The sequence below is a fragment of the Hakea prostrata genome, chromosome 2 (genome assembly GCF_041222555.1).
Source record: "Hakea prostrata isolate BN-2017 chromosome 2, UWA_Hpros_2, whole genome shotgun sequence".
In the NCBI taxonomy this organism is placed as follows: Eukaryota; Viridiplantae; Streptophyta; class Magnoliopsida; order Proteales; family Proteaceae; genus Hakea; species Hakea prostrata.
Genome location: NC_142601.1, coordinates 16,384,104 through 16,391,940, shown reverse-complemented (window position 1 = coordinate 16,391,940; position 7,837 = coordinate 16,384,104). Strand labels below are relative to the sequence as shown.

The window sequence follows — 7,837 nt, the reverse complement described above, 5'->3', positions numbered from 1 at the left end:
TTCATAATAGAAGAACCTGTCCTCTAACTTTGTTGTAGAGTTGTTGCTGCATTGCTACAACAACGGAGCAGAATATTCTCAGATCCAATTCAAATGGAATTGACCAAAAAGGGCTAACTTAAGTGGACACAATTCTTGTAAATACATGATGGTTTTCAGCCCTTGATCTCAGGAGGAAAGTTCTAATCCTATGGCCAGAATCTAACCTAATGATTGAAGACATTTATGGAAGAAAGAGAAGAGAGGCAAAGAGAAAGGAGGAGACACATTCGGCTAAGGTGGGGAATAGAGACTCGGATGAGAGGAGGGAAGATAAAACGAAACCAGGGAGCTCTTGTGGAAGCAAGGAGTTGCTGGAGTTGCTGATTTGCTGGAGAAGAAAGCTGGAGCTCATGTAGAAGCATTGAAGCCTTAGTTTCTTCTTGTTTTTATAACTCTATCTTCTTACTTTCTAGACTCATGTCAACTATACTTGGTTTTATGCATTTGAATTCTGTTATGGGCTAAATCTTAGCTGTGTTGGGATGATAGTAGTACCTAAACCTGAATTTTGATATGTAACTAATCATGTGTTCTTTAGTTTTATTGCAATCCACTTTATTGTTAATGAATTCAACATGTTATATTGACTAATTTCAGTTCTTGAATGATCTTTCTTGAATGAATGTTATGATTTCATTAATTGGAAAATTAATGAAATCTAGGTGTTTGTTGAATTGTGTGAGTTAGCATCATCTTTAATTAAGTTGTGTTAATTAGTAGGTTGGGTAGGAATACCCAATTACCTCACATTACCATTGATTGGATTGGGTTTAAATTGCATTCTTAATTCAATTCTTCATAGGAATATGCAGATGTTGATTTAGGATGCTAGCTTATGTGTATTGGAAAATACCATATTGCCATTCATTCCAAGTTCTTGATTTATCTTGGGGTTGTAGTATTGCTTTAGTATTTGTGCTATAAAATTCAGGGGAAGGGAAACTTGATTCCTAACACACTTGTCACTCATTAAGTTTCTTCCATTGCTTAATCTACATTTTAGTTCCTTAGTTTTCTTTACCTGTCATTTGGTTATTTTCATTTAAATCAATTTTACTTTTACATTGAAAGTTAAGGATATAATTCTCCGTGGGATCGATACTTTACTTATCATTTATTACTTGATTGCGATACGTATACTTGCGTGATATCTTGAGATACAAGCAACAAGTTTTTGGCGCCGTTGCCGGGGAATTTTGTCTTTAATAATTAGTGTAGAAGTAAGTTTTAGTTATCTACTGAAAATTCTTTACTTTGATATTAGTTTTCTTGTATTTCCAAGTGCTTTTACCCTTGTATGAACACGCTGCCTGATCAAGAGTTTGTACCCTTTGACTTTGAAATAGAAAGGACATTTCGAGATAGAAGAAGGGAGCAACGAGGCCTAGCAACAGTTCCAACAATGGCTGAAGCAGTGAGAAATGGGTTGAATAATATTGAGAATAATATGGCAGCTGAGGGTGATGATAGAGATAGGGCCATTAAAGGATATGTTGTCCCAAGGTTGCATGAGCTGAATCCAAGTATAGTAAGGCCAAAAATTCAAGCATTATATTTTGAACTTAAGCCTGTGATGTTCCAAATGCTTCAGACTATAGGACAATTCAGTGGTGTGTCAACAGAAGATCCTCATCTCCATCTTAGACTCTTCATGGAAGTAAGTGACTCTTTCAAGATATCGGGAGCAGCTGAAAAAGCTTTGAGATTGAAGCAATTCCCTTACTCATTGCGGGATAGAGCAAGAGCATGGTTGAACTCCTTACCTCCACAATCAGTAGCCACATGGAATGATTTAGTAGAGAAGTTCTTGATGAAGTACTTCCCTGCATCAAAGAATGCCAAATTCAGAAATGATATCACTGGTTTTCAACAGTTGGATGGTGAATCTTTGTATGAGGCATGGGAAAGATTTAAGGAGCTCTTGCGTAAATGTCCTCACCATGGTATTCCTCATTGGATTCAAATGGAGACTTTCTACTATGGTTTAAGATGACGAACTCGATCCATAGTGGATGCATCAGCAAATGGGGCTATATTGGCAAAGTCTTACAATGAAGCTTATGAAATCTTGGAGAGAATGGCCAACAACAACTACCAATGGCCAGCTGAGAGAGGTGCTGCAAGTAAGAGAGTGGCAGGGATTTATGAGTTAGATGCAGTGACAGCTTTAACTTCACAAGTGTCATCCCTAACTAGTGTATTAAAATCCGTAAACTTGCCTACAGCTGTACAAACTCAACAACATACAGCAGTCTCGTATACATATTGTAGTGGGGAGCATGTCTTTGATAGCTGTCCATCTAACCCAGAATTTGCTTACTATGTTGATAATTTCAGCAATGCCAATAACCCATATTCCAACACCTATAATTCGGGTTGGAGGCAACACCCTAACTACTCTTTGAATGCTCAAGGACAGCATGTAGGCCCATCTTCCATCCCACCTCGACCTCCTCAGCTTCCAAGTGCTCAACAGCAAGTGAAAATTCAGCCTATGGAATCCTCTTCAACAATGGAGCTTCTATTGAAGGAATATATGGCAAAGAATGATGCAATGATTCAGAGTCAAGCATCTTCATTGAGAAATTTGGAGAATCAAGTTGGACAGCTAGCTAATGCTTTAAGCAATCAACCTCAAGGATCATTGCCAAGTAACCAAGAAAATCCTAGGAGTGAAGGCAAGGAGCATTGTAACGTTATTGCATTAAGGAGTGGAAAACTTCTAGAGCCACCTCATTCAAAGCCTAGCCAATAGAAGGGACCTATTTCTATCCAAGAAGAAGGGGAGAAGGAAGATCCTGCTACCTGTTAGAAGGAACAAACTAATTCAGTAATAGAAGAGTGCTTTGTTGTGGATGTCATTGAAGAGCTGGTTTTAGAAGAGTTGGAGAAAGAGTGTATTAAGAACCCACTAGAGCTTTCATTGGCAATAGAAATTAAACAAGTGGATGATGAAGCAAGTAGATATATGGATTGGTTAGAGGCAAGACCAGCTAAGGCATTGAGTGGGAGTAGATTTGGTCTCTTGTATTATTTGAGCTTGAAACTAAAGCCCCTAAACCATCAATTAAAGAGCCACCTATGTTAGAGTTCACACCTCTTTCAAAACACTCTCAGTATGCCCATTTGGATGCAGCCAAAACACTCCATGTTTTTGTTTCAGCACTGCTAACAAAGGAGCAGGAAGATATGCTACTTGAAGTGCTGAAGAAGTGTAGAAGAGCAATAGGATGGAGTATAGTAGAGATCAACGGGATCAATCCTTCGGTGTACAAGCTTAAATTTTGGTTGGAGAAATGTTGCAACAGGTATGTGAAGCAGCAAAGGAGTTTGAATCCAATTATGGAAGGTGCACAAGAAGAAATCATTAAATGGCCTTGGGAACTAGAGCATGCAGTGGATCATTATTTTCAATCATCCTTCAAGATGCTTAAAAAGAAGGGAGGTCATCCTTCAATCATCCTTCAAGAAGGGAGGTCACTCAGATTTCATTATTTTTAGTTTAATTGTTAGCTATTAGTTCATTAGGTGTTTAATAAAGTCATGGGTAGTTCACAATTTGTGATGTAAAAACTGACAGATAATTTGCTGACATGTATTTTTGACGTGCAGGGAGTGTGGGGAACAAAAAAAAAAGAGATTAAGTGGTTGTTTTGCCAAATTTGGCAATAGACTAAACTGCTGAATAGAGCATGTTTCAATATCCAGCAGATTTCACTATCTTTGTTGTAGCGATGTTGCCACAATGATACTACAAAGTTTTGATCCTCATCTATGGGTCTTACATGTTCTGTTGACACATTACATTCTCTGTTGAAAATTACATTCTGTGTTCGCTGCGGTAGCAATGCCACAGCAACGATAAAACCACTCACCTGACCCGGTTTAACCTTAAACCCAACCAACCCATCAAAAATACACTTCAAAACTTCTATTAAACCATGTTGAACCCATATTGATTCGAACCCATTTATTTTTTTTAAACCATTCTGAACCAATACCCACCCCAACCCATTAAACTTCTCATTTCAAACTGAAATCCCAAAACACTCGAAGCTCACTTCTTCGCACCTAACCAGCACCATCGTCTTCTCCACTGCGATTCATCCTCCTTTCTTCTTTCATTTTCTGCTTTTCAAAGACTTTCACACCTTCATTTGCCTACATTCACCCATCAACGCAACATTCTTCTTCACCGATAATCCATCTCTCACAAAAAAAAAAAAAAAAACCTAACTTCTTCCCCATTCTACAATCGAATCACTTCTCAGAGGAATACCGGTGCTGTACTGGGTTTCGGGAATGTTTTTGTGGTGTTTCGACCTTCCATCTTCCCTACACCACATCAGCTACGTGTTCTTCCCATTTCTTTTCTTTCCTTCTATATTTTTGAAATTTATGATTTGCTGTGTTTTTGTCGAATGTTCAATTTGTGGTTTGTGGTTTATGTGTTTGTTCATATATTGTCTTAGTGTTTGTTTTTGTTAGGGTATATGCAAATTTTATTATTTGTTTTAGGTGCTATTTTGGAGCTACAATCACTTGCACACACCAACACAGAATTTCTGGGTCATCGTTACCCTATGCTCATATCCTCTGTTTTTGTTCTTGCTATTTGCACCTAAAACAACACAGAATTTCTGGTTCTTGCTATTTGTTCTGTTTTATGCAGTTATTTGTTTGTTAGTATTTGTTTTTGTTTGATTAGTTATAGTTAATTGTTTGTTATTTGTTTGTTTTTTGTTTTCTACTTTTATGGTGTTTCTGTTTTTGTTAGATATGGTCTGTTTTAGTGTTTGTTTGATTCGTTGTTTTTTATCTTCTCCTGTTTCTGTTTTTTTTTTTATGTTTCGTTTGATAGTGTTTTTGTTTGAAGTCAATTTTGGTTGTTAGGGGCCAACCTTGTGCATTCCCTTCGAAATGGCCCCTCAGAAGAAGAGCAGAACAGATCCTAGTTCTAGTGCTTCACTGGTCACCCCTTATTTTTACTCTCCCATGGCTGAGGCCTGCTTCACATCCATCTTCACCAAGAATTTTCTTCAGGAGAAGGGGTTTAAATTACAACCCACTGAGGCACAAGCATTTCCATTCATCCCATCCATCATAGCTGGGCATCACTGGGAACAATTTTGCATGAAGATGAGGATGCTGATGATGCTGCAGCCTAAGTTGTTCAGGGAAGTTCTGTTCTCTCTCTTCTTTTACTGTGTTTTTCTTTTATTACCTTACTTTCTTTTCCTTTCTTTCGCTGTGAGGACACTGCTCATCTTTAGTTTGGGGGTAAGTTTTGCAATGTTCCAATAATTGCATATGTTATCTTCATGTTATGGATGTCCCCAGTTACTTAATTTTCTTCAGCTTTCTTTTGTGGCTGTATAGTTTAGAGTTGCTGTCCAGTTTTAGAGTAGCTGTTTTGGGTAGATGTTTTGTGTAGTTAATCTGGCTTTTCATGAAATTTGGATGGTTGTTAAGGAATGTGAATGTCAGTGCCTCTTACTCTGGTTTTGTTGGAAATCTTAGCACAATTCTGCTATAATGATCTGATGTCTGCATTTACTCATGTTTGTGATGCCATATTATTGATGCACCAAGTGATGTTTCAAGCTCTAGAGAACCTGGGGAAAGCTGGATCAATGTGAGAGTTTTTAGGATTTTAGAATTGGTTAAATGAGAACTTCAAGACTTACACATTAGGGATCCCCATTTGGCTGTTTCCAAGAACTTTGTGCATTGTGAATATTGATTGAGATTTGACCCCTTCCCTTCCCCAAAAGAATAATGCTCCGCTGATTTGGGTTGCCTAGTAACCAGGAATATGCATGTAACCCATGTGTATTTTTGACGTCAACAGTGGCCTGAAATATGAGCATAAAAAAAATTAAATAAATAAAAAATGAGAGAAAGAAAGAAAAAGAGAATAATGTTCCACTGTTTTGGGCAACCTAGTAACCAGGAATATGCATGTAACCCATGTGTATTTTTTACGTCAACAGTGGCCCGGAATATGAGCATGCAAGGCACTCTTGTTTGTGATCTTGTTGAGTAACCGGGTATCTTCATCACAAATGAGCGATATTCGCGTAAAAAGGCAAGATGACAACATAAAAAAATAAAAAAAAAAAAAAAAAATAAATGGTTCATGAAGAATAAGTTTGGGGGTCAAATACGCAAAAGAGTATGAAACAAGTTCTTGAGGTTGTAAAAAGATATGGATTCCTAATTAGTGGAGAGGTAATCATTTGGTCAACATATTAGATCAATGAACTAAACTTGATGACCATGATTCAGCTTAGACTAGGGTGATCTGGGGCAAGATCCTTAACTTTCACACACACACTTGAGAGCATCCTGATGAGTAAAGTATGACATCTAAGTGTTATTGGCCAGACATGTTGAATCTGAAAATTTAGAAAAAGATTGAGAGGCAACTTCTGTCTAACACTCATCCTATTGCATGATTAAGCCAGGTTATTTGCTTTTCTTTTCTTTTGATTTCTTCATGCTTTCATTAGTAGTTAGTTGTTGTTTTCATTTGTCTTTATTGCTCGAGGTCAAGCAATGTCTTAAGTTTGGAGGTGTGATAACTCTATGAAATAGAGTTAAGATTGATAACTTTTATACTTGAGATGGCTTGATTTAGGAGTATTTTGTCTTTGTTTTAGTGATAGTATTCATTAGGTGTTGTCTTATTTAGTCTTAACATGTTGCATTTTGTTTAGTTCATTATAGTCACCATTACATGAATTTCCCTTCTTTTTATGGATGAATTTGACTGTTTCTCCTTCTCTTGAAAATGTAGGTGAAGATTCATAATAGAAGAACCTGTCCTCTAACTTTGTTGTAGAGTTGTTGCTGCATTGCTACAACAACGGAGCAGAATATTCTCAGATCCAATTCAAATGGAATTGACCAAAAAGGGCTAACTTAAGTGGACACAATTCTTGTAAATACATGATGGTTTTCAGCCCTTGATCTCAAGAGGAAAGTTCTAATCCTATGGCCAGAATCTAACCTAATGATTGAAGACATTTATGGAAGAAAGAGAAGAGAGGCAAAGAGAAAGGAGGAGACACATTCGGCTAAGGTGGGGAATAGAGACTCGGCTGAGAGGAGGGAAGATAGAACGAAACCAGGGAGCTCTTGTGGAAGCAAGGAGTTGCTGGAGTTGCTGATTTGCTGGAGAAGAAAGCTAGAGCTCATGTGGAAGCATTGAAGCCTTAGTTTCTTCTTGTTTTTATAACTCTATCTTCTTACTTTCTAATCTCATGTCAACTATACTTGGTTTTATGCATTTGAATTCTGTTATGGGCTAAATCTTAGCTGTGTTGGGATGATAGTAGTACCTAAACCTGAATTTTGATATGTAACTAATCATGTGTTCTTTAGTTTTATTGCAATCCACTTTATTGTTAATGAATTCAGCATGTTATATTGACTAATTTCAGTTCTTGAATGATCTTTCTTGAATGAATGTTATGATTTTATTAATTGGAAAATTAATGAAGTCTAGGTGTTTGTTGAATTGTGTGAGTTAGCATCATCTTTAATTAAGTTGTGTTAATTAGTAGGTTGGGTAGGAATACCCAATTACCTCACATTACCATTGATTGGATTGGGTTTAAATTGCATTCTTAATTCAATTCTTCATAGGAATATGCAGATGTTGATTTAGGATGCTAGCTTATGTGTATTGGAAAATACCATATTGCCATTCATTCCAAGTTCTTGATTTATCTTAGGGTTGTAGTATTGCTTTAGTATTTGTGCTATAAAATTCAGGGGAAGGGAAACTTGA

General features: G+C 37.0%; 1 non-coding gene across 1 annotated transcript; it reads right to left on the bottom strand.

The window, feature by feature from the left end:
* Positions 1-1,882: 1,882 nt before the first annotated feature.
* On the bottom strand, positions 1,883-1,989 carry LOC149023881 (small nucleolar RNA R71). The gene has a single exon (XR_016171864.1). It is a non-coding gene; the product is annotated as a small nucleolar RNA R71 (small nucleolar RNA).
* Positions 1,990-7,837: the final 5,848 nt, after the last annotated feature.